The following is a 26,602-nucleotide window of genomic DNA, read 5'->3' as shown; positions in this document are numbered from 1 at the left end:
TAGTGTCTGACTCATAGGTTTGTGAATCACAAGGCTCCTTGGTGACAGTGTAGATGATGTTTAAACTTAGTGTAGTGGAACTCTGTAGAACTTTCTGGATTTCCTTTAGAAAGGGACGCAAGTCCACAGAACCTTCTCTATAAGGAACTAAATGTGCAAGATCCGTGTCATATGCCACAAAGGCGACTTTTATTTATAGTGCGATTCTCAATTGTTTTAGTATAATATTTCGACCTGCTAAAAATTGCATTGCCACAAGACTGTTTAACGAAGTTACTGGGCAATATGACTGCCTCGATGGCTGCGCGAGCAGATGATTCACCGTTGATTCCACGAATGCCACTCATTCTGTTAAATCTCTAGGTTTGAGAGTCTCCAATATTCAGCTAGAATTTCGTTGTTAGTTACCCGCGGCGGCCTATTACATATTGGACAGAGGACACTAGATCATGATGTTTCTATCACGGCTACTTTATGCTGACTGCTGCGTAGTGGGTTGCTATAAGAATTTATTTATTCTTGCTTCTTGAGCTAAGTTAAAAATGTTATTTAAAATCAAGTCTGTGTTTATTAATACTACAGCGAATTTTTTAAAAGAAAAAGATCATGTTTTCTATGCTGTTCTCAAACTTATAAAAACATGTATTTCAGATATTTCTGAGATAATGTTATAACACTTTTGACATATGGCATGAAGAAATTGACTTTGGTGAGAAAACTTCCAGTAACTGATGGTTGCTCAATGAGGTGTGAAGTGATATGTGTTGAAAAATAGTGGGAGAAGCAGGAAAACAATGAAGTATATCATGAAACAGACTGGAAGACATAATAATGGCTATAGGGAAAATAAAATGCAACGGGGCGGGTAATGCAGTTCTGCGATTTGGCGATAAACGAAGGAAGATCTAGCTGGATTCCAAGACATTAGAAAATAAAAGACTTAATGGGATGTGAATGGATGGCACTACACAACATGGAGGAGCAAAATGAATTTATGTGAAGACTTCTACGTACTGAAGAGTGTGGAGATTTTTATCCAACAGTGATGTCGAGTGGTCACAGGCAATAATGACGGAGAAGTAAAGTAACACTGGAATAATTATGTAACCGAGTAATGCCCGGTAAACAGCAGGAAATTTGATAAACTCCATTGGATTTGCTTGCTGTAAATCGTGATCTTCAGCAGGTGGGCGCAAGTTATTTACACTTAGTCTGCTTAATCTCCATTGGATGATAAAATGCATATTTCACACTAAAACCGGGATGTAGTGGCTTCTGTATGGTGCCTTATATATTAAATGCATTCATAACAGAATAATTGTGGCATATTTACTTGTGTGCCAAATAGCTCTTACAGAAAACCGTCGGTGCTCCAGTTCTCGAATATGACGCATGTTGTGCGATTGTGAAGGTGCGCATACTCAATAAAACCTCCATTACTCACTTTTTTTTTTTTTTTAGTGATGATCTGATGTATCTGTTCAATTTAGTCTGGTCCCTTTAATCCCACAAACCAACCATCTTCAGTTTAAGTGCTTCTGCACATTTTGATGGAAAACTTGTTTTATGCATTTATGAACATAATATTTCTCAATTCATCTCAAAATTGGAACAAACAAACGTGATCGTGAGTTATTTAATAAAGAATTAAACGGGACAGCCTTTATCGCGACGAGCTTACCGTATGTCCTAGCACTATGCTAAGCAGTTAGGCTAAGATATCAGTGCGATAAACATTGTCGCCACCCAACAGAGAAGCCTGCAGCAGCTGTCACCATTACCACAAGCGCAAATACTACTGCTACTACTATACTAGACTATTCCCACTGCATATGCTGCTACCGATAGAACAACAATCAATAACAGTCTAGGGTTATGGGGTATTTTAACGGAACGGCCACAAACCGACCCTAGAAGAGCTGCAATGAGTGGTAATGAGCCCTACTTAACAATCCCACTGTAATGATACTCCTGTAAACGAGAGTAAGAGAATTCCAGAACAGGTTTCAAACAGGGCCACCAGTGTGTCCTTTCCTAGTTCTTATCAAATTTACGGATGCCCTCCAACACTAAAACTTAACTGCCACAGGGCCGGCTTCCACTGGCGTGTTATGAGGCTTTTTTTTCCCTTTTTTCCAGCAGGCAGTACGACAGCTCTCCAGAATGGAGGTATTCGGGTCACGAATACCGTCGTCTTCTCTGCACTGCCCTCGGAGTTCAGAGGACTGTGCAGCTGCTTTTGTACGATGTGTGTGTGTGGGTGTGGGGGCTCTGAACCAAAGGTACGACATCGCACCAGACATAGCGACTGATAGAGATTATGGCTTCACATTCATACATCAAAATTTCAGTTGGAATATTGCAAAATAGATCGTTAAGAGTGATCTCGAACTGTAGATATTCCATATCCACCTCTTCATAATGCAAGATTGTTTACACAAACTGTCTCGTATATAAAACAACAAATGCATGTTTCTACAACGTTGATGTACTTCGCAAATATTGCACATTAGTTAGCGAATCCGAAGGGTTTGCTAACTAACGGAGTCTTCTGTATCTGATTAGTAGAAAAATTTTGTATCTAGTATTTATTTACAAATAAAAAAATTAGTAAATGAAATTCTGCAGGGAGCCTCTCCGGATGCGGTGGTTTTTATTTCGCAGATTTGTTAACATAATTTTTGATGTAGTCTTCGGTGGAAGGTGATTAACGGTTTGCTGTTTCATTCTGCATCATTCGACCGATAATTTTTTTCAGTTACCGTCTCATAATGGTGTTACTTAAACTCCTGTTGGTGGTAGAGGCTATGATTAGGCGTTGTTACTAGTTTACTTTCTGCTTATTCGGTGACATCGTTCACAAAAGTCGGATTGCGACACCCAACCATTCGAAGAAGGTGGCAGAAAGAAGCGATTTGACACTATATATATGGGCTGGGATCTTACTAAATTCCCCTCCCTACAGAGCTTTTATTTAGCTTTATACAACATATTACATCAAATACCACATGATTGCACTGAGTATACTTTAGTGGACCGGAATTCCGGGACTAGTGCGGAAATCTCCGTCATGTCAACGTTTATCTGCTTTCTTGTACAGAGGAGTAAGACTGTGTATATGAGTTCAATGGCTACAGCAACGGGGGGGGGGGGGGGAGGGGGGGCGGTACAACTGCGCTGGCAGCTCAACGGGTGCATTCGGCTCACAGGCCCTGCCGAGTTAAATGTAGAACATCTCCGGTGCTACCTCTCGTGTACGACTAATTTCGTTGAACCCAAGCATATTCACAAAAGGTGGAATATTATTCTTTACATCTCTCCACACGGCCCTGATATTTTTGTCAACACTCAAATACTTGATCAGCTACCTGCAGAAACAATGTAAACTGTACCAAACCGAACTGTAATTCCGTGATACCACATCGTTTATTGTAGACTACAGGTTATGAAGTTTAACCGATCTAGTGGTCCCATGACCACCAAGGTGCCGTAACGTCTGTACGATACGTGAATGCCATCCTCCGACCGATAGTGCAACCATACTGGCGGCATACTGGCGAGGCATTCGCGTTCAAAAAAAGTTTTCCATCACCTTGGTTCTGAGAGTTCCGGGACCAGTACAGAAGATTGGAGTACAGATCAACATGAACATCATTTCCGCCATTTTTATTTCTCATTAAAACCACACATTGCATGTTGTACCACCATACAGTGAGACCTTCAGAGGTGACGGTCCAGATTGTTGTACACACCGGTACCTCTCCCATACCCAGTAGCACGTCCTCTTGCAGTGATTCCTTCCTGTATTCGTCGTTGCATACTATCCACAAGTTCATCAAGGTACCGTTGGTCCAGATTGTCCCACTCAAAACGGCGATTCGGCGTAGATCCCTCAGAGTCGTTTGTGGGTCACGTCGTCCATAAACAGCCCTATTCAATCCGTCCCACACATGCACGATAGGGTTCATGTCTGGAGAACATGCTGGCCAGTGGTCGAGTGATGTCGTTATCCTGAAGGAAGTCATTCGCAAGATGTGCACGATGGGGGGTGCGAATTGTCGTCCATGAACACGAATGCCTCGTCAGTATGCTGCCAGTATGGTTGCACTATCGGTCGGAAGATGGCATTCACGTATCGTACAGCCGTTACCGGCACCTTGATGGTCATGGGACCACCAGCGGCGTACATTGGCCTCACATTATGCCACCCCAAAACAGCAGGAAACCTCCACCTAGAGGCACTCGCTGGACAGTGTGCCTAAGGCGTTCAGCCCGACCGGGTTGACTCCAACTGTACCAACTTATAACTAAATCTGAGCCTTAGAGTAAAATACAGCCGCTGGTTTTGTTATCGTTATTCAAGTACATCGTGATTTAGGTTTTCCGTAACATCCCTAAATCGCTCCAGGCAAATTCTGGGATAGTGCCTTTGCAAGGACACGACCGATTTTCTTCCGCATCCTCGAAACATCACGAGATTGTGTTCTGTTTCTATCGAGGGGGCCTTAAACCATAATCTTCATTTTTTCTTCCCTCTTGCCCGTCAATACATGATGGTTGGCTGTGGATGTTCCTTTGCGTTTCCACTTCACAATCACATCACCGACAGACAGCTTTAGAAGGATCGAAATGTCCTTGATTGATTCGTTTGGTGACATCCAATGACCAGTCCCTCTTCGAAGTCACTGAGCTTTCCTGCTGCTGTTGCTGCTGCTCTACTGACAACACAGTACTCCCTGCCTTTTTTCACACTGACTGACCCGCCTCCCGTGACATCTAATGGTCGATTCCGCAATAAACTGCGGTGGTCGGATACTTCTGACTACGTAGTATTTGTAGGAAACGACATAGCCGGAATGAAACTGTTTAGTCGCTCTGAATAGGACCACTCCATTGACAGTCGAATTGCCGGTTCTAGCAGTGTTCCGTAATGACGCGACAACAACAAAAAAACTGATTTTATTGAAATACATACTGGCTGTGGAAACATACGAAATTATAGAATAAAAGACGCTACTTATTTGACTACAAAGCAGTAAAATGCAAACAGCAGCAGAACTCACTTTTCAGTTCCTTACGTGCTGATACGAGGACACTGGGAGAACTGAAAGTTGTAGACTTGGAACCTGTTAAGAGAACTTAAAGCACACACGCTGCTGTCTGGACACAAACACAGGTAAATTGAGCCGAATTCCCATGTTTCTGTGGCCAACTGTACATTTGTGTTTGCCTGCACAGCTTTTCTGGCACAAATGCTCCGGTTCCTCTGAACAGGTACATCCGACATGTATACCATAACATGTTTTGGGACCTTTAAAACGATATCGATACGTAACACAGCGCCATGTATTCTTTTTTTCAACGCTATGCTTTGTTGGTAGTGGCAGATGGGCTATACTTTGCTGATAAAAATAATAAATATGTCGCCACCTAACCTAATCTAGCAAAATATGAGTATCTCCTCAAATTTCTGTCTGTTACTAGGAACTTTGAGGTGATTCTATCACTCCCACAATGTTTTGGTGCAATCATAGGCTGAGAAGCTGTAGGGTTATTGAAAATGGCAAGAGAAATGAAACCGTGTTAGCCAATAAAAATAAATTATGTGATCATTGACTGATAACCTTTAAATTAAGAATCACCTTGATTTTTTTCCCCAGAAAATTTGGGTGATATCATTGAGAAACAAAAACAGCATCTTAATCAAGACACTGAAGTGACGGAAAGACTGGTAGACGAAATACCAGTATGATGTGATAATATTGTTGACTACTTCAACGGGGCGTAATGCAGGCAATTCATTGCTGTGTTACGTGCTTTAAGAACAAAGAGGCAGAAAATATAAGCCAACTGACACACAATTTCCATGTAAGAAAGAGATATTTTCATGTTCATAGGTCAATGAAATTTAGGTTCATTCTGAAAAATGAAATTACTTTCCATTCTAATTACATTTATTAGTCTTGTAGTTTATGACAAAATCACATTGGCACAAAGCTATGGTTGATGGATAAACCAAATTGAGATGAGATATAAATTTAGTGCCAATAAATATGGTAAGATTGTGCTATTTATAATATATAAATATATATATTTATAATATATTAGAAGCCAAGATAGCTTGATATGAAGTAGTTTATTTTATTACCAGTTTCGATAGTAACTAGTTGTTATGGTGAGAGTCTCAGATCTCCAAGAATTACACATCAGTCTCGTCAAGATACTGAGAACATGCTCCAGTTATAATACTATTGTCAAATATATAAAATTTGCAAGTTTTTGTAGAAACTGATTATGAAATAAATTATTTCACATGAAGCGATCCTAGCTTATAACAAATTATATTGAGCTTCTTTTTACATGGCAGCTGATGCCAAAACTGCCACATAACATATTTTTATAACGCAATATGCAGATCGCAGTTGCCAACAGAGTCAGTTCTTCAACCCCGCATGAAAACTGCAGACATTATAAACTGGTGTAAATGATTTTACTGCTAGTTACTTGTTCTTCTCCTTTCCCTTGAATACAGTGCTGGAGACCTTTTATTTCTGTAGCTTTGGGAGTCTTTCTTTAGCTGGCTCACAACAGGGAAGTTGACTTAGAAGGACCGAAGTGTCGTAAAATTCTTTGGTGCTGAAAGCCATCTCCACACTCTTATAGAACGAGAAAGTGACTTTCTCCCGCGTCTGTACAGCAGGAGCGCAGTAAAAACTGCGTTGTGTGAGATACTAAAAGGAATCGCTTCGGCTAGATAAGATCTGGAGGCCAGGTGACAAACACAGAACAGACCGACGGATCAGCCATTGGACGCTCCCATGCCACGCAGGAGTGTTCATTTAAATCCGAGTAAGGTGTTCTGTGATTGCCTCAGTTCCCCTAATTGTTTCGGTGGAGGGCGAATTTTACCACACTTGGCTATGTGCAAGGATTTTGGTTGGCCATGGCTGGAAATCCGTCATGCAGCGGAAGAGATTTTCTGTCTTCTTTCTCACACCTTACCATTACTGGTTAACCGAGACAAAAAGTGCGAAACTAGGAAATCGTTGAACTTGTTTATAAAATAGTCATTGGTCGGAACTCGCACTGTCTGCAACAGTTGGCTGGCAACATTGCTATGCTGGCAGAACCAGATAATTTTCGTGGAGCAGACAGAGACTTCGAAGTGTACACTTGCTTCAGAGACGCCATCGAGAGTACACCTTAGGCAGCCATATGTCTTCCACAGAGAGCAATGTACAGAGCCGAAGCTTGACTCAGAATTTTCTGCTGCTACTGTAAGCTGTTTTCCACATTCACATCATTTGGTGGTAAGCATGAGCCGTCAATGCAGCCACAGAGGAGAGGAGGGTGCGAAGCGAGTAATTTGTTGTACAGATTTAACATTCACACCCAGCTAGTTGCGTCCATTATGTGCTTTGGCGAAAATATTGGTGTGGGCTCTTACCTTTCCAGGGACCTTCCTTCAAATCACTGACCATTTTCACTGCAATCATTTGGTCATATCCGAAATAAAATTTCAGATTATGGTTTCATGTGTACACTCACCTAAGTAAGGCTGTAGTTCATAGTTTCACCCTCTTGTCAACTTATTGAACGCTCAAATGGTTCATTCAGTGGACAGTTCATTTTGTTTGTTGTTTTAAGATGCTGAACCTAACTGTTATAGTGACTGCTTGTTTTCCTTTGTAGGTCGATGAACCCCATTTCTAATACGTCTGTGTGAGACGTGATACCCTCACTTTCATGCTTAGTTTGGCCGCCCCTAATAATTTTCTTTTAACAAGACTTTAACCTCTGGGTGACATTATTTCTCCTGGGGAACTTCCCTTCTCTGTAGATCACTGGGCACCAGATCTGTAGCACTTCAGGGGTATGCTAAACACTTCAATCGACACGTCACATAGTAATTAACAAAAAGTGATAAAAATATTTTTTTAGTTGGTTCATGGTAATTTTTTTCCTTTGCTAGATTTATGTTCCTTTTCATTATTATAATTTTTATTTCATTACGATGGAAAACATACATTTCTAAAAACACTACAGTTTTCACGTTATGTCAGGAAATACTGAAAAAAGGAGCAGGTATATATTTATTTATTTTTTTGTGACTGACATTGAGATATGTCAGCCACTAATGTGGCAACAGGTCTCATAACTAGAGCCACATTAAACTCCACAAGACTGTAAAAGAAGAAGGAGATCCATATAGTTCGAGGACTGAATTTAGTAGAACTGAAAGCATGTTCCACATTCTTTTCGTGATATCAGTCTGGCAGTAGTGGATAATTTCTTCTCTTAACGACTCACAAACTGAAATACACTGGGTATCTGTAGTAATTCCGCCAACTCTCAAACGGAACAGCGCAGCCTATATTTGTTTCTGTGTTGCACACACGGCTCTTTGGCCAGAGAAGTCTGCGAAGCTGTAGAAGTCTTTGCTGACAATACTGTCAATAACAGGGTAACGGTAAAATCGCGAGAGGCCTCGCCAGTGGACAAAGGACACGTCTTGTTTAGCCGCGTCGAGGCGCGGATGCAAGTGTAGTTGCTCTGTTAACGTATACTTTGGCCCGGAGCGAGGAGATAGTGTGTTTTCTCCATACATATTTATGAGTGCTATTTAACTGTTCAAGGTATTTTGAAAGTGATTTGATTATCGATTTCATACATGTTCTCATCTAATAACGTAAATTGATGTAGTTTTCTTTGTGCGTTGAACCACGTGGCAGTAGGTCAGTCTGTTCATATCGTAATATCAGTAACTGTTTCTATACTTGTTCCATACATTACGATAAACCTCGCAAGAGTACTTTGCTTATTGATTTCATATAGATTACTATTTCACGAAGTGTATTTATGGCACTTTTCTTGCATGTTGGGCCATGTGGCAGTAGTTCAGTTTAGGATCTGTTAGAGTAAGAGTGCAGGTTTCGTGATCTTGTTTGTGTGTGTGTGTGTGTGTGTGTGTGTGTGTGTGTGTGTGTGTGTGTGTGTGTGTATGCTTCTCTATTATCTGATAGCAAACGAGTACTCATTTCTCCAATCGACTCAACTTTTTTAAGTCGTGTAACTAACTGTCAACTATAAATTTTCCTGTCCACGTCCGAAATTTGTGTTCTGTTACTGTGGGTGGAACGATGTGCGTTCCACCCTTATATTTTGTTACTAATATCTTGTTGCCTTTTGTTTTAATGAATATTATCTCAGCGTTTTTATGATGCTGGTTTCTAGTACTACAGTTTCAAGCCATGGAGCCTGTAACTTTCCCCCTCTTTCCTAATTCCATCCATTGTCCACATTAGCCCTTTATGAAGATTTGAGAGGAACGAATATTACAAGAACCTTTCTTGTTTACTTAGCTTGTCGTGTAGAGTTGGCTCCAGTTCCTCTTATCTTCGGGTCTGATTGCTGAAGATGAAAATGTCACATTTTAGGTCATTACGGTAGGATTGATCTAAATAAATTTGAAGATTGTTGTTGCAGAATTTTTGTTTTTACGCAAATCTGTTTTCTCGCATTTTACTATGTCATACAATCTTTACTGATTTTTCACATTAACAAAGCCGAAATTACATAGTTCGCACAAAATACAAAAATACGTCCGACCACATCAGAGGCATGCTTACGACTCTCATACTCTGCGGAAATAACCATATTCCAGAGGGTTTACTATTTATCTTAACAAATGAATTTCTACTAGTTTCTGTTACATTATTACTTTCGATTATTATTTCATAAATGACTCCAGAAATAAACATAGTAACTAGTACAGTATTGCGTAATTAATAACAGAAATTTTAAGTTTAGCAGTACTTCGTAATTTCAAATGGTCCTAAAAAAATAATTTTAACTGTATATTCAGAACTGGAACTTATCTATTATAACATCGAAACTAAAAGTTTATAAAGTAATTCATTTTCATAAATTTTGACTTGAAATATAACACTCTGTGTATAAAATTATATGAAAGTCTTCAGAAAAGCAACTGAGATAATATTCACCTCTCTGAAATTCGAAGTAAATACTGGTATCGACAACTTCTGTTGAGGAAAAATAATGCTAGAGGAGGATGTCCCTTTATAACCTCAGGTATCCGTAAGAGAAATTCCTTAATATATCATTACTCTTCTACTCATAAGCATCACCTACTGCATCCTTCTGCTAATGACTAATTCATCAAATTGCTCGGTGGCTCGTTTATCATTCTCGTTTGACAGGACAAAAAATCTCCCAATTTTAAAGCTGGACATTTCGCAACTTTCACAGAATTAAAAAATCGAGTACTAGTCTACTTTCACACTCGATGTCCTAATCGTGTTTGCACATTCATTATGCAAAGCAACGTGTGTTACTGACTGCGATGCAGAGAGCCGTATGTTCGCACGGCACTGTCTCCCGTGACCCATAATGAAAGCGGCTCCTGTCACGCGTGACACGCATCGGACATTCCCTTACGCAGCCGCAAGTCTCGGATGAATAAATAATTGTTGGGCGACGCCCGGTGCGTTAAAGAAACACGCACGTATCGCAGGGTGACGCAAACTGTCGTCGCGAAGGCCCCCGCACAAAGGTGCGCTAGAGACGCAGACGTTGACGGTCGCCGCGTGACTGCGCCCGCAGGGCACGACCTGCGGCGGGAAAGTGGGCCACGAGTGCGTGTCAGCACACGCACCCAGATGCGTGATCTCGCGACGCCAACTGCGTATTATAGCGTAGTCGGCGGTTACTACGTACGCGGGCGTCGTGGAACGCACGTCCTCTAGGTACACGCGGCGAAAGTGGGAACTGGTAGAAGAGTTGCCAGAAGCCAAGCTGACGTATGAGGACAGGAGCAACAGCAGGCCGCAAGGGCCTTGCAATATGACGATAGAGATGGAGTTATTTGCGGTTCAGATAAGAGTTTGTAATGTTCATGGCAATACACACTCCTGGAAATGGAAAAAAGAACACATTGACACCGGTGTGTCAGACCCACCATACTTGCTCCGGACACTGCGAGAGGGCTGTACAAGCAATGATCACACGCACGGCACAGCGGACACACCAGGAACGGCGGTGTTGGCCGTCGAATGGCGCTAGCTGCGCAGCATTTGTGCACCGCCGCCGTCAGTGTCAGCCAGTTTGCCGTGGCATACGGAGCTCCATCGCAGTCTTTAACACTGGTAGCATGCCGCGACAGCGTGGACGTGAACCGTATGTGCAGTTGACGGACTTTGAGCGAGGGCGTATAGTGGGCATGCGGGAGGCCGGGTGGACGTACCGCCGAATTGCTCAACACGTGGGGCGTGAGGTCTCCACAGTACATCGATGTTGTCGCCAGTGGTCGGCGGAAGGTGCACGTGCCCGTCGACCTGGGACCGGACCGCAGCGACGCACGGATGCACGCCAAGACCCTAGGATCCTACGCAGTGCCGTAGGGGACCGCACCGCCACTTCCCAGCAAATTAGGGACACTGTTGCTCCTGGGGTATCGGCGAGGACCATTCGCAACCGTCTCCATGAAGCTGGGCTACGGTCCCGCACACCGTTAGGCCGTCTTCCGCTCACGCCCCAACATCGTGCAGCCCGCCTCCAGTGGTGTCGCGACAGGCGTGAATGGAGGGACGAATGGAGACGTGTCGTCTTCAGCGATGAGAGTCACTTCTGCCTTGGTGCCAATGATGGTCGTATGCGTGTTTGGCGCCGTGCAGGTGAGCGCCACAATCAGGACTGCATACGACCGAGGCACACAGGGCCAACACCCGGCATCATGGTGTGGGGAGCGATCTCCTACACTGGCCGTACACCACTGGTGATCGTCGAGGGGACACTGAATAGTGCACGGTACATCCAAACCGTCATCGAACCCATCGTTCTACCATTCCTAGACCGGCAAGGGAACTTGCTGTTCCAACAGGACAATGCACGTCCGCATGTATCCCGTGCCACCCAACGTGCTCTAGAAGGTGTAAGTCAACTACCCTGGCCAGCAAGATCTCCGGATCTGTCCCCCATTGAGCATGTTTGGGACTGGATGAAGCGTCGTCTCACGCGGTCTGCACGTCCAGCAGGAACGCTGGTCCAACTGAGGCGCCAGGTGGAAATGGCATGGCAAGCCGTTCCACAGGACTACATCCAGCATCTCTACGATCGTCTCCATGGGAGAATAGCAGCCTGCATTGCTGCGAAAGGTGGATATACACTGTACTAGTGCCGACATTGTGCATGCTCTGTTGCCTGTGTCTATGTGCCTGTGGTTCTGTCAGTGTGATCATGTGATGTATCTGCCCCCAGGAATGTGTCAATAAAGTTTCCCCTTCCTGGGACAATGAATTCACGGTGTTCTTATTTCAATTTCCAGGAGTGTATTTATACATGTACACTGAAGTGCCAAAGAAACTGGTGGAGCTGCCTAATATCGTGTAGGGCCCCGCGAGCTCGCAGAAGTGCCGCAACACGACGTGGCATGGACTCGACAAGTGTCTGCTGTAGTGCTGGAGGGAATTAACACCGTGAATCCTGCTGGCCTCTCCATAAATCCGTAAGAGATCTTTTCTGAACCGCACGTTGCAAGGCATCCCAGATATGCTCAATAATGTTCATGTCTGGACAGTTTGGTGATGAGTGGGTGCCTAAACTCAGAAGAGTGTAATAATGCTGGACCTGTAGGGCGTCGCATTGTTCTGCTGGAATTGCCCAAGTCCGTCAGAATGCACAATGGACATGAGTGGATGCAGGTGATTAGAGAGGATACTTACGTACGTGTCATCTGTCAGAGTCGTATCTAGACATGTCAGGGGTCCCATATCACTATAACTTTACACGTCCCACACCACAGAGCCTCCAAAAGCTTGAACAGTCCCCTGCTGAAATGCAGGGTCCGTGGATTCACGAGGTTATCTCCATAACTGTACACGTCCATCCACTCGATACCATTTGAAACGAGACTCGTCCGACCGGGCAACATGTTTCCAGTCATCAACAGTCCAATTTCGGTGTTGATGGATCCAGACGAGGTGTAAAGCTTTGTGTCGTGCAGCCATAAAGGGTACAGGGGTGGGCCTTCGGCTCTGAAACTCCATATCGATGATGTTTCGTTGAATCTTTCGCATGCTGACATTGAAATCTGCAGCAATTTGCGAAAGGGTGCACTTTCGTCACACTGAACGATTCTCTACAGTCGTCGTTGGTCCTGTTCTTGCAGGATTTTTCCGGCCGCAGCGATGTCGGATATTCGATACTTTACCCGATTCTTGATATTCACGGTACACTCGTGAAATGGTCGTACGAGAAAATCCCCACTTCGTTGCTACCTCTGAAATGCTGTGTCCCACCGCTCGTGCGCCGCGTATGAGACCACGTTCAAACTCACAAGTCTTGATAAGCTGCCATTGCAGCAGCAGTAACCGGTCTAATAAATACGCCAGACACTTGTTGTCTTACGTTGGCGTTGTCGACCGCAGCGCCGTATTCTGCTGGGCTTATCGTTTACAAAATAAAGAAATTTTCAGTCAAATGAGACACTGAAGATCCTCAAGATCAAGTTAAGTAATTCTCCTGCAGGGCGTTCAACGAATGAGTCACTGATTTTAAAATTAAATATCTCGAAAACTAAGATCGATAGACGAATACAACAAACTGCAGGTTTATGGCGATTGCACTCATTTCGGCACCCGGCTGGTCGATTCACTGTGGCTATTAGGTGGGGAAGCGTTGACGTCTCTCCGAGAACTAGACTAAGGTGAGTAGTATGTACAAGACCAAATGAAAGTATTCTTCTACCTTGACAGCAGAATAACGCATGAAGGACGAAGCCAGGCTAGGAGCTTGCTAGTATCATACAATTAATTTAGGGCGTGAGGTAAAAGCTTCCATGTTATCACAGAGAGTCTCAGAGATAGAAATGGTCCAGAAACTCAAAGATAACCATTTATGTAAGGAATAATTAAGGACGTTGTGTGTGTCACTTTAAGATGAAGACTTTGGTGCATGAGAGGAAATGGTGACAGTTCACATCAAATCGTCTAAAGAGATGGCGTTCAGCAACGATTTATGTTTGATATTCTGCTGGGTACATATTCCCGACATTGCTTATGCGTAGGCGCTTAAGTGACCATGCCAAAATACAGCCGGCCTGTGTGGACGAGTGGTTCTAGGCGTTTCAGTCTGTAACCGCACGGCCGCTACGGATGCAGGTTCAAATTCTGCCTCGGGCATGGATGTGTGTGATGTCCTTAGGTTAGCTAGGTTTAAGTACACTACTGGACATTAAAATTGCTACACCACGAAGATGACGCGCTACAGACGCGAAATTTAACCGACAGGAAGAAGATGCTGTGATATATAAATGATTAGCTTCTCAGAGCATTCACACAAGGTTGGTACCTGTGGCGACACCTGCAACGTGCTGACATAAGGATAGTTTCCAACCGATTTCTCATACACAAACAGCAGGTGACCGGCGTTGCCTGGTGAGACGTTATTGTGATGCCTCATATAAGGAGGAGAAATGCGTACCATCACGTTTCCGAATTTGATAAAGGTCGGATTGTAGCCTATCGCGATTGCGATTGCGTTGGTCGGGATCCAATGACCGCTTGCAGAATATGGAATCGGTCGGTTCAGGAGGGTAATACGGAACGGCGTGCTGGATCCCAAGGCCTCGTATCACTAGCAGTCGAGATGACAAGCTTCTTATCCGCATGGCTGTAGCGGATCTTGCAGCCACGTCTCGATCCCTAAGTAAACAGATGGGGACATTTTCAAGACAACAACCGTCAGCACGAACAGTTCGACGACGTTTGCAACAGCAATTATGTAGTATAATATATTTGAACAATGAATACCCGCTTATCTTCTGCTTTTCTTCTTGGTGTGGCAATTTTAATAGCCAGTAGTGTAGTTCTAAGTTCTAGGGGACTGATGACCTCAGATATTAAGACCCACAGTGCTCAGAGCCATTTTTGAACCAGCCAAAATGGAACTTGTTCAGGTCATGTGTATGGACGAAAGTTTTACTGATATCACATGAAATTTGTTTTGTGTCACGACTATTTGACAATTCTTATGTTCTGATGTTACAGTTTACAAGTGGTAGTATACTTATTGTATTTTAGCGACCACCCGACGCCGGTTTGAAAGACAACATGGTTCTGTTGTGGATGCTAACAGATTTTTAAATCTGCCAAAACGTTTACAGTGACATTGCAATTATGATTTTAGCCTTCAATCTTTTTCGTTTCAATGTAACTGGTGCATCCGGCAGGAATATTCTGTCTTATGTACTCACATCTATGTCATCCCGTCTACTGCAGTTGTTGGCAGTGACTCACGTAATGTGTGACCTATCATTCTATCATTTCGATTCATTACGTTCTTTATTAGGCATTTTTTATCGTACCACGCTATAAAGTTTTCACAACGACACGAAATAAAGGCGTTGCAACTTCGGTCAAAGCTCACTGCCATAAGAAAATTTCTAATTAGCGTACATCACCAAGCTCTTGCGCTAACGACTCCTGTGAATTATCTAACGGGTCATTCCTAATTAGTACCTAGCCTATTGATTCGACTGTGTTGTTATGCAAGCAAATTTCTTTGCTTTATGCCGACCTTTCCTCGACCCCTGTGTTTAATCTATACGTAACACGTCGGATACTTATAATGCGTGGAAAGTATACTATTTGTTCGATTTTCCAAATGTCCTTATTATTATCCCTCGACTTCAAGCATTCATGACAGTTTCAAATGGTTCAAATGGTTCTAAGTACTATAGGACTTAACATCTGAGGTCATCCGTCCCCTAGACTAGAAACAGTTAAACCTACTTAAGGACACCACACACATCCATGCTCGAGGCAGGATTCGAACCTGCGACCGTAGCAGCAGTGTGGTTCGGGACTGAAGCGCGTAGAACCTCTCGGACACAGAGGCCGGCCATGACAGTTTCATGGAAGTGTATTTCGTACAAGGACGACATTATCTTTTTCACCTGTTGTTAGCGGAAGATGATTCATCCTGTACCAAAGGCGTCGTTCGACGCGGGATATAGCGAACCATTTTGTTAGCACGTTTTTCTCCTGGTAGTAAATACTCGCACTTGAAAAAAGCACCAACAAAAACTTCTCCCTTTAGCCGGACCTAATTCCAGTTCTTTCATAAAAAAAGTAAAAGAAAAGAAAACAATTAAAAATATTGACAACAGCAGAGAACTAGCGAGAGTTCTGTTTTGAAGCAATCACACACACTAAACTCTCGCTTCCAGAGGCGTACGAGGAGCATTCAAACTACTCAGAATACAGGGTGATTCAAAAAGAGTACCACAACTTTAAAAATGTGTATTTAATGAAAGAAACATAATATAACCTTCTGTTATACATCATTACAAAGAGTATTTAAAAAGGTTTTTTTTCACTCAAAAAAAAGTTCAGAGATGTTCAATATGGCCCCCTCCACACACTCGAGCAATATCAACCCGATACTCCAACTCGTTCCACACACTCTGTAGCATATCGGGCGTAACAGTTTGGATAGCTGCTGTTATTTCTCGTTTCAAATCATCAATGGTGGCTGGGAGAGGTGGCCGAAACACCATATCCTTAACATACCCCCATAAGAAAAAATCGCAGGGGGTAAGATCAGGGCTTCTTGGAGGCCAGTGATGAAGTGCTGCAGACAGTGCTTGAACCAATTTCAGACGATAAGGTTTCATAACTAACCTTTTTCGTAGGACTCTCCATACAGTTGATTGTGGAATTTGCAGCTCTCTGCTAGCTCTGCGAGTCGATTTTCCTGGGCTGCGAACAAATGCTTGCTGGATGCGTGCTACATTTTCATCACTCGTTCTCGGCCGTCCAGAACTTTTCCCTTTGCACAAACACCCATTCTCTGTAAACTGTTTATACCAACGTTTAATACACCACCTATCAGGAGGTTTAGCACCATACTTCGTTCGAAATGCACGCTGAACAACTGTCGTCGATTCACTTCTGCCGTACTCAATAACACAAAAAGCTTTCTGTTGAGCGGTCGCCATCTTAGCATCAACTGACGCTGACGCCTAGTCAACAGCGCCTCAAGCGAACAAATGTACAAGTAAATGAAACTTTATAGCTCCCTTAATTCGCCGACAGATAGTGCTTAGCTCTGCCTTTTGTCGTTGCAGAGTTTTAAATTCCTAAAGTTGTGGTATTCTTTTTGAATCACCCTGTACATTGACGATAAAAATCGCAAGAAGGAGTTGTGCGACATAAACGGCAATTGGTAGGCGTGTTTCTACATCTGAGAGATGATGTCTGTTCACATTTCGCGCCAGTCGCATAAGAGTGGCGCTCGTAGCGTCACTGTGAGGATGCAAATCAGGTTTTCTTTAAATACGCGCAATAACTGTCGTGAGCATTAGTTATCTTTGAGACAGGACGTGGGTAGCTGGTGTTAGTCAAGAATGCCTTTAAGACAACAAAGACGCCATTATCAGCACTTCACTGAGTTTGACGAGGCCGTGGATTGAGGCGACGAGAAGCCAGATGTTCCTTCAGCGATACTGCAGTAAGCCAAGGGAGGAATGTAGCCACTGTACATGATTGCTGGCAGCTGTCATCTCGAGAACGTACGGTCGCAAAAAGACCGGGCTCCGGTAGGCCACGCGCCACTACCGAGAGGTTGGCCCACCGTTTTCGACGTATGACGTATGGGTCTGGCGCTCCTACAGCAAATGTGAGCGGCAGTTGCCGCCACAGTGTCACAACGCACTGCTAGAAATCGGCTATTTCAAGGACAGCTCCGAGACAGACGCCCCGGAGCGTGCATTCAAACTGACCCTAAAATCACCGTTATTTGCGACTCCAGTGGTGTCAAGGGAGAGCTCATTAGAGGCATGGTGGAGGTCCGTTGTTTTTTCTGACGGAAGCTGGTTCTACCTTACAAGGGAACCTCCCCATCGCACCCCCCTCAGATTTAGTTATAAGTTGGCACAGGGATAGGCCTTGAGAAACTGAACACGGATAAATCGAGAAAACAGGAAGAAGTTGTGCGGAACTATGAAAAAAATAAGCAAAATATACAAACTGAGTAGTCCATGCGCAAGGTAGGCAACATCAAGGAGAGTGTTAGTTTACGAGCGCCGTGGTCCCGTGGTTAGCGTGAGCAGCTGTGGAACGACAGGTCCTTGGTTCAAATCTTCTGTCGGATGAAAATTTTAATTTTTTATTTTCAGATAATTATCAAAGTTCAGGCACTCACACATAATCAACTTCGCTCTCCAAAATTTCAGGACATGTTCAGATTTGCTTGGACATATACAGAATATGACGGTCTATGCACGGAAACATTTGAAAACGTAAAAAAACATATGTTTTGACAGAGCACAGGGAAAACTGTGCGACTCTGAAACTGTTGCATTCATTTGATGCAGTTTATGTGACAAACTCTTGTGTTTTCATCTCTTTTTTGGGAGTGATTATCACATCCACAAGAAAACCTAAATCGGGTAAGTTAGAAGAATCTTTTTACCCATTCGCCAAGTGTGCGAGTTAGGTGGGTCGACAACATATTCCTGTCATGTGACGCACAGGACAGTGTCGTAAAGAATATATCAGACGTGTTTTCCTGTGGAGGAATCGGTTGACCTATGACCTTGCGATCAAATGTTTTCGGTTCCTATTGGAGAGGTACGTCCTTTCGTCTACTAATCGCACGGTTTTTGCGGTGCGGTCGCAAAACACAGACACTAAACTTATTACAGTGAACAGAGACGTCAATGAATGAACGGACAGATCGTAACTCTGCGAAAATAAAGAAAGTAAAATCTTCGCTCCAGGGAGGAGTCGAACCAAGGACCTTTCGTTCCGCAGTTGCTGATTCTAACCACGAGACCACGGCGCTCAGCAGCTATCATTGTCCTTTATGTTGCTTATCTTGCACATGGACTACTCAATTTATGTATTTTGCTTATTTTTTCATAGTTCCACACAACTTCTTCCTGTTCTCTCGATTGATCTGTGTTCAGTTTTTCAAGGCCTATCCACTGTGTCAATTTATAACTAAATCTGAGGGGGATGCGATGGGGAGGTTCCCTTGTTAGAAGCAGGCCCGTTGAGGACCTGAAAACAACCTACCTGCGTGCTAGACGAACTGCACCTTCACCTGGGGTTACTGTCTGGCGTGCGATTCCTCATGACAGCAGGATCACGCTCGTGGTTATCCAACGCACCCTGACTGCAAAATTGAACGTCAGTTTGGTGATTCGACCTGTTGTACTGGTATTAATGATCAGCATTCCAGCGGATGTTTAAAAACAGGATAAGACTCGCCCAGACACCGCTGTTTAACCCGATATGCTCTACAGAGTGCCGAGAAGTCGCCATGGCCTTTTAGATCACCAGATCTGTCTCCAATTGAACACATATGGGAAATCATCGGACGACTAGCGTCATCCAGAAACAGCAATAGACGTCCCTGTTTTGACCGACCAAGTGCAATAGGCATGGAACTCCATCGCAACAGAATTCCTGCACGTTGGCATGCTTGCACTGAACTTTCTGGCACTTACACCAGTTATTAATGTACGAGCATATCCCAGTTTCAATAGCTTATCTAGCGCTTACATTAACCTGTGATCTTGCAATGTTAGTCACTTAGATATGTTAGCTAGATAGATGTATTCCCGAAATTTCGTTACTCAACATCGATTATTATTTGGTGCTCGGATTTTTTTCCATTAATGTAGTTTTTCACCATCTGCATATGGTTAGACACTGGACTCGAATTCGGAAGGACGACGGTTCAATCCTGCGTCCGGCCATCCTGATTTAGGTTTTCCGTGATTTCCCTAAATTACTCCAGGCAAATGCCGGGATGGTTCCTCCGAAAGGGCACGGCCGACTTCCTTCCCCATCCTTCCCTAATCCGATGAGACCGATGACCACGCTGTCTGGTCTCCTTCCCCAAAACCAACCAACCAACCAACCATCTGCATATTTATGAACGAGTGTGGGCTTAAATACAGTAGGAGCAAGGAATGAAAGAATAAGGCTTTTCTTATTATCAAATAAAAACAAATTTAAAGACAGTGTTTTCGAAACGATACGTCTTTGTACATTAGTAAAATCAGATTCTGCTGGTAGGAAACATTCAGTTGTAGGTATCTCTACTCTGATCATTATAAAGTGATGTAATGTCTAAGGCTTCTTCGGCGCACTTGTTTGATAGCGTGCTTCTGGGTGTTCTTCCGAGTTGTTGTTTCTACTTGTGTTGCGGCGATTGACCCAGTCGCCTGAAGAAGACTTCTGTGTCGGTCGTCAAACTGTGGTGCAGAAAATGGAAAGAACAACTCGGAGTAACACCCGAAAACATACTGTGAACCATTCTAACTTTCTTGGACCCTGCAAAGGCCGGCCGCGGTGGTCTAGCGCTTCAGGCGCTCAGTCCGGAACCGCGCGACTGCTACGGTCGCAGGTTCGAATCCTGCCTCGGGCATGGATGTGTGTGATGTCCTTAGGTTAGTTAGGTTTAAGTAGTTCTAAGTTCTAGGGCACTGATGACCTCAGATGTTAAGTGCCATAGTGCTCAGAGCCATTTGAACCATTTGAACCCTGCAAAGCTGACATCGCAGACCAGTCCATTCGCTCTATTTATGCCTCCTGCAGGAATCTCGTAAGGAAATGTGATCGCGCATCATCGTCTTGGAAGACGAACCCATCACTAAAATTATTTGGATAGGGCTGGAGAAGCAGGTTGGTGGCTCCTGCGCTGATACTGTGCACACTCGATCGCGATGGTAGGCATCACATATCAGTAGAATATATCAGTCCAAAGTTAGCGAGAACGCGTGCCTGCGACGGGCATTGATGACTTGCTTCCTCCATACATCTAGGTGTGTCTAAGAAAATTGTAAGCGACACGCGTTCTAAGATTGGTGGAAATTTCTCCAGAGTCTCCAGAGTTATACTTACATGACGCTCCCTGTTTCCCCAAATCTCAACCCATCCTACGGGTCTTAGTGGTATCCTAGCCTCGAAGTGTTTTCCTCTCGAGTTTTGTCCAATGAGAAGTATGTTACTAATTTAATCGTGGTTTCCTTTGCAGTGTACATTAGGTGGGAAATAGCACAGGGCAGGATAAGGAGTTTCGTTCGTTGGTTGATTTGGGGGAGAGGACCAAACAGCGAGGTCATCGGTCCCTGGGAATTAGTGAAGGATGGGGAAGCAAGTCGACCTTGGCCTTTCAAAGGAACCATTCCGGCATTTTCCTGAAGAGATTTAGGGTAATCACGGAAAATCTAAATCAGGATGGCTGGACGCGGGTTTGAACCGTCGTCCTCCCGAACGCGAGTCCAGTGTGCTCACCACTGCGGTATCTCGCTCGATGGTCGTACTGTTCGTCAACGTTATTGTGTCACAAATCGCAATGGAGCAGTATCTCTGAATAATGTATTCAACTCATTTTCCAGAATATTTTGAGGGAAAGAAAAGTGTGTGTAAAAAGAAATTCACTTGAAGGATCAGAACTCTGACGACGTAACCGACATTCAAGCCATCGTGACCCGCGAACTGAACACTATCCCAGAGAACGACTTTTACAAATCCATGCGGTTATGCTAACGTTGTGTGCGTTTTGCTCAAGTGAGGGGAGGAGAATATACAGGTTGAGTCACCTAACATTACCGCTTGATATATTTCGTAAACCACATCAAATACTGACGAATCGATTCCACAGACCGAACGTTTGGAGAGGGGCTAGTGTAACTGGTTACTACAAACCATAAAAAAATGCACGCAAGTATGTTTTTTAACACATACCTACGTTTTTTTAGATGGAACCCCGTTAGTTTTGTTAGCACATCTGAACCTATAAACAAATACGTAATCAGTGCCGTTTGTTGCATTGTAAAATGTTAATTACATCCGGAGATATTGTAACCTAAAGTTGACGCTTGAGTACCACTCCTCCGCTGTTCGATCGTGTGTATCGGAGAGCACCGAATTACGTAGGGATCCAAAGGGAACGGTGATGGCCCTTAGGTTCAGAAGAGACTGGAACAGCACATTACGGCCACATGCTAACACCTTTTTATTGGTCTTTTCACTGACGCACATGTACAGCACCATGAGGGCTGAGGTACACGTACACACGTGGTTTCCGTTTTCAATTACGGAGTGGAATAGAGTGTGTCCCGAGATGTCAGGCCAATAGATGTTTAATGTGGTGGTCATCATTTGCTGCACACAATTGCAATCTCTGGCGTAATGAATGTCGTACACGCCGCAGTACATCTGGTGTAATGTCGCCGCAGGCTGCCACAATACGTTGTTTCATATCCTCTGGGGTTGTAGGCACATCACGGTACACATTCTCCTTTAACGTACCCCACAGAAAGAAGTCCAGAGGTGTGAGATCAGGAGAACGGACTGGCAATTTATGCGTCCTCCACGTCCTATGAAACGCCCGTCGAACATACTGTCAAGGGTCAGCCTAGTGTTAATTGCGGAATGTGCAGGTGCACCATCATGCTGATACCACATACGTCGACGCGTTTCCAGTGGGACATTTTCGAGCAACGTTGGCAGATCATTCTGTAGAAACGCGATGTATGTTGCAGCTGTTTGGGCCCCTGCAATGAAGTGAGGACAATGTTTCAAGCGTCAACTTTAGGTTACAATATCTCTGGATGTAATTAACATTTTACGATGCAACAAACGGCACTGATTACGTATCTGTTTGTATGTTCAGATGTGCTAACTAAACTAACGTGGTTCCATTTAAAAAAACGTAAGTTTGTGTTAAAAAACATACTTGCGTGCATTTTTGTATGGTTTGTATTAAACAATTACACTAGCCCCTCTCCTCACGTTCGGTCTGTGGAATCGGTTCGTCAGTATTTGATGTGGTTTACGAAATATATCCAGCGGTAACGTTAGGTGACTCACCCTGTATAGGATACCTGAAGCAATGAAAGCACCATCTTAACTTTTCCCTATTTTTTGTTAATCCCGTCCAAAAACTTTTTTGACTATTATACATATACCTACGGAATGGAAGCGAGAGAGTATGTCAGTGCGTAATACTGATTGCAATTGAAAGCACCATGACCGAACACAACGTTATCATCTAACTTAATAGTGCACACGTTGTTGGGACTCAGTCTGGGACATTGGGCTAATACGATCCGCTTTGGGTTACCATCTTTGCTCGTCTATCGCACCCAGTATTAATGATGACGGAAATTAATGGTTCCACCATCATGATGTGGACCTTACACTGTCATGTTGAATTCGATACCACTATTATTAGTTCTAATGCGGTCGCATGTTGCATGTTACTGTACAAAACAGAATTGCATTGAATTTAATATCATTAATTGATAGTTTATTGCAGGTAAAAAAAAGAAAAGAAAAGAAAAACGGAAACATGACTAACGCGATCTATTTACAAATGAAGGCCAATGAAAGTGTGTCGTGACTTCAGCAAACGGATTCGGTCATGAGGGAAGCTTGTCCTCGGGCCCAAACGCCTAATGGAGAGTCGAGTATACAAAATGGTTTTATTAGCTGAGATGCTTACACAAGCGCGAGCACCGCTGACATTTGGAGCCGTAGGCATCGTTAGTTGGTGAATGGCTCGCTTCGATTCGCTCAGCCGTCAGCAATAGGGATTAAACGCGGCTGAGCGCAGACCACAGACCTGCAGTGGGCCTTGAGAGGAAATCGGGGAGAAAGCAAATAGAATTCAATTGCCTGTGACAGTCAGCATATCTCATTAGAATCCCGTTTCCCCGAGATTCAGCCAGGCATCAGTGAATTCATCGGCGAGAGTAAACCTGACATAATTAAGTTGTTGATAATGGAATGTGAAAAAAAATTAGCTAGCAAATAATCGCTTACAGCAAAAGCTTTCTGTTCGAGCATTGTACATCTTAACTACTGGCAATCTCAGTCTGCTCATATTTGTATATTAGTTGCTTTTTGTTTCACCACTCTTACATATAAACAGCAATCCTTGGTCCGTGAACATTACAATAGGAATTATAACTGATACAGTAATGAATACATAGTACTTTAGAAACGTCAATTTATTGACTTTATTTTAAGTAATTTCTTCACCACATTCCTGCTGAACGTGAAAGCATGGGAGGAATACAGAAGGAATCAAATCTGGAGAAAATAACTGTTAAAGGAAAGACCGAGCTATACTAGGGAAGGATTAGGAGATGAAACAAAAATAGGCAAGTGTGAGGAAAGCATGCGCCAGAAATTGTGGCACACTGTGGGAATGGAGAAGGACTGCTGGGACACTCGTGTAACTTACCGAGACGAAAGCTGCGCCAATGATAAGCATTAATCTCATCTTGTACGCAGATTTGCATACGAAACGAGTTACCGTGTAATTTGTTCCATAATCATATGACTGAAATGAACAAGTAGATGAAGAAACATTTTGTGTTATATATGTCAGATGTTGTACTGCAGGAATCAAAGAATTTGCTATGTGAGGAGTAGTACTGTGGAAATCAAAGAGTAAGAAACTGATTAACTAAATGGAGAGTGTAAAAAACATGTCGCATTTCCTGTCGCATCCACATTACCTGAGCACAGCAAAGGCTGATGTGAGAAAACAACTGAATGTTACATTACGTACGCAAGCATTCATGGCTAATTCGAGTCATCTGGTATTTACACTCTCAAACTTTTACGAAAAAAATAAAAGCCGTAGAACTCCGTTGCATAGACGACTGAATAAAAACTCGAGTGAAAAAGGAAGGAAAACAGTTCCAGTGATGGAGAAATAGTGGCTGCAGTGAGATGAGTAACAATATTTTTATCCTCGACACATATACGAACAGAACAAGAAACTCAGTAAGTCACACTGAAGCGTTAAAGAAACTGGTATAGGCACGCGCATTCAAATACAGAGGTTTGTAAACATGCAGAAGACGTCACTGCGATCGGCAACGCCTATATAAGACAACAAGTGTCTGGTGCAGTTGTTAGATCGGTTACTGGTGCTACAATGGCAGCTTATCAAGATTTAAGTAAATTTGAACGTGATGTTTTAGTCAGCGCACGAACGATGGGGGACAGCATCTCCGAGGTAGCGATGAAGTGGGGACTTTCCCGTTCGATCATTTAATGAGTGTACTGTGAATATCAGGAGTCCGGTAAAAATTCGAATCACCGACATCACTGCGGCCGGAAAAAGGATTCTGCAAGAACGAGACCAACGATGAGTCAAGAGAAGCCTTGAGCGTGACAGAAGTGCAACCCTTCCGCAAATTTCTGCAGCTTTCAATGCTGGGCCATCAGCAACTGTCAGCGCGCAAACCATTCAACGAAACATCTATATGGGTTTCGGAGCCGAAGGTCCATCCATGTACCGTTGATGACTGCACGACACAAAGCTTTACGCCTCGGTTGGTCTTGTCAACACCGACATTGGACTGTTGATGACTGGAAATATGTAGCCCGGCTTCAAATTGTATCGAGCGGATGACATGTGCGGATATGGAGACAAGCACATGAATCCATGGACCCTGCATGTCAGTAGGGGACTGTTCAAGCTGGTGATGGCTCTGTAATGGTGTGGGGAGTGTGCAGTTGACACGATGTGGGGCCCCTGATACGACTCTGACATGTGACACGTACATAAGCGTTCTGTCTGATCAGCTGCATCCATTCATGTCCACTGTGCATTCCGACGGACTTGGACAATTCGAGCGAGCCAATGTGACAACCCACACGTCCAGAATTGCTACAGAGTAGCTCTAGGAACACTCTTCTGAGTTTAAACACTTCCGCTGGCCAGCAAACTCTTCAGATTTGAACATTACTGAGCTTATCCGGGATCCCTTGCAATGTGCTGTTCAAAGAGATCTCCGCGCTCTTGTATTCTTACGGATTTATGGATACCCCTGGAGGATTCATAGTATCAGTTCCCTTCAGCACTACTTGAGACACGGTAATTGCTGGTAATGCTGTTCAGATTGTTTCAATTAAATGTCCATGAAGTATGTTTCGGTTTGTAGCGCCGAAAAAACAAGTCTGAACAAGAATCGCAAACACAATCTTACACGACCAGATGTTGTTGTTGTTGTGGTCTTCAGTCCTGAGACTGGTTTGATGTAGCTCTCCATGCTACTCTATCCTGTGCAAGCTTTTTCATCTCCCAGTACCTACTACAACCTACATCCTTCTGAATTTGCTTAGTGTATTCATCTCTTGGTCTGCCTCTACGATTTTTACCCTCCACGCTGCCCTCCAATGCTAAATATGTGATCCCTTGTTGCCTCAGAACATGTCCTACCAACCGATCCCTTCTTCTGGTCAAGTTGTGCCACAAACTTCTCTTCTCCCCAATCCTATTCAATACTTCCTCATTAGTTATGTGATCTACCCATCTAATCTTCAGCATTCTTCTGTAGCACCACATTTCGAAAGCTTCTATCCTCTTCTTGTCCAAACTATTTATCGTCCATGTTTCACTTCCATACATGGCTACACTCCATACAAATATTTTCAGAAACGACTTCCTGACACTTAAATCTATACTCGATGTTAACAAATTTCTCTTCTTCAGAAACGATTTCCTTGCCATTGCCAGTCTACATTTTATATCCTCTCTACTTCGA

This window comes from Schistocerca piceifrons, chromosome 6 (genome assembly GCF_021461385.2).
Source record: "Schistocerca piceifrons isolate TAMUIC-IGC-003096 chromosome 6, iqSchPice1.1, whole genome shotgun sequence".
Classification (NCBI taxonomy): Eukaryota; Metazoa; Arthropoda; class Insecta; order Orthoptera; family Acrididae; genus Schistocerca; species Schistocerca piceifrons.
Note: the sequence above shows the minus strand (reverse complement) of the source record.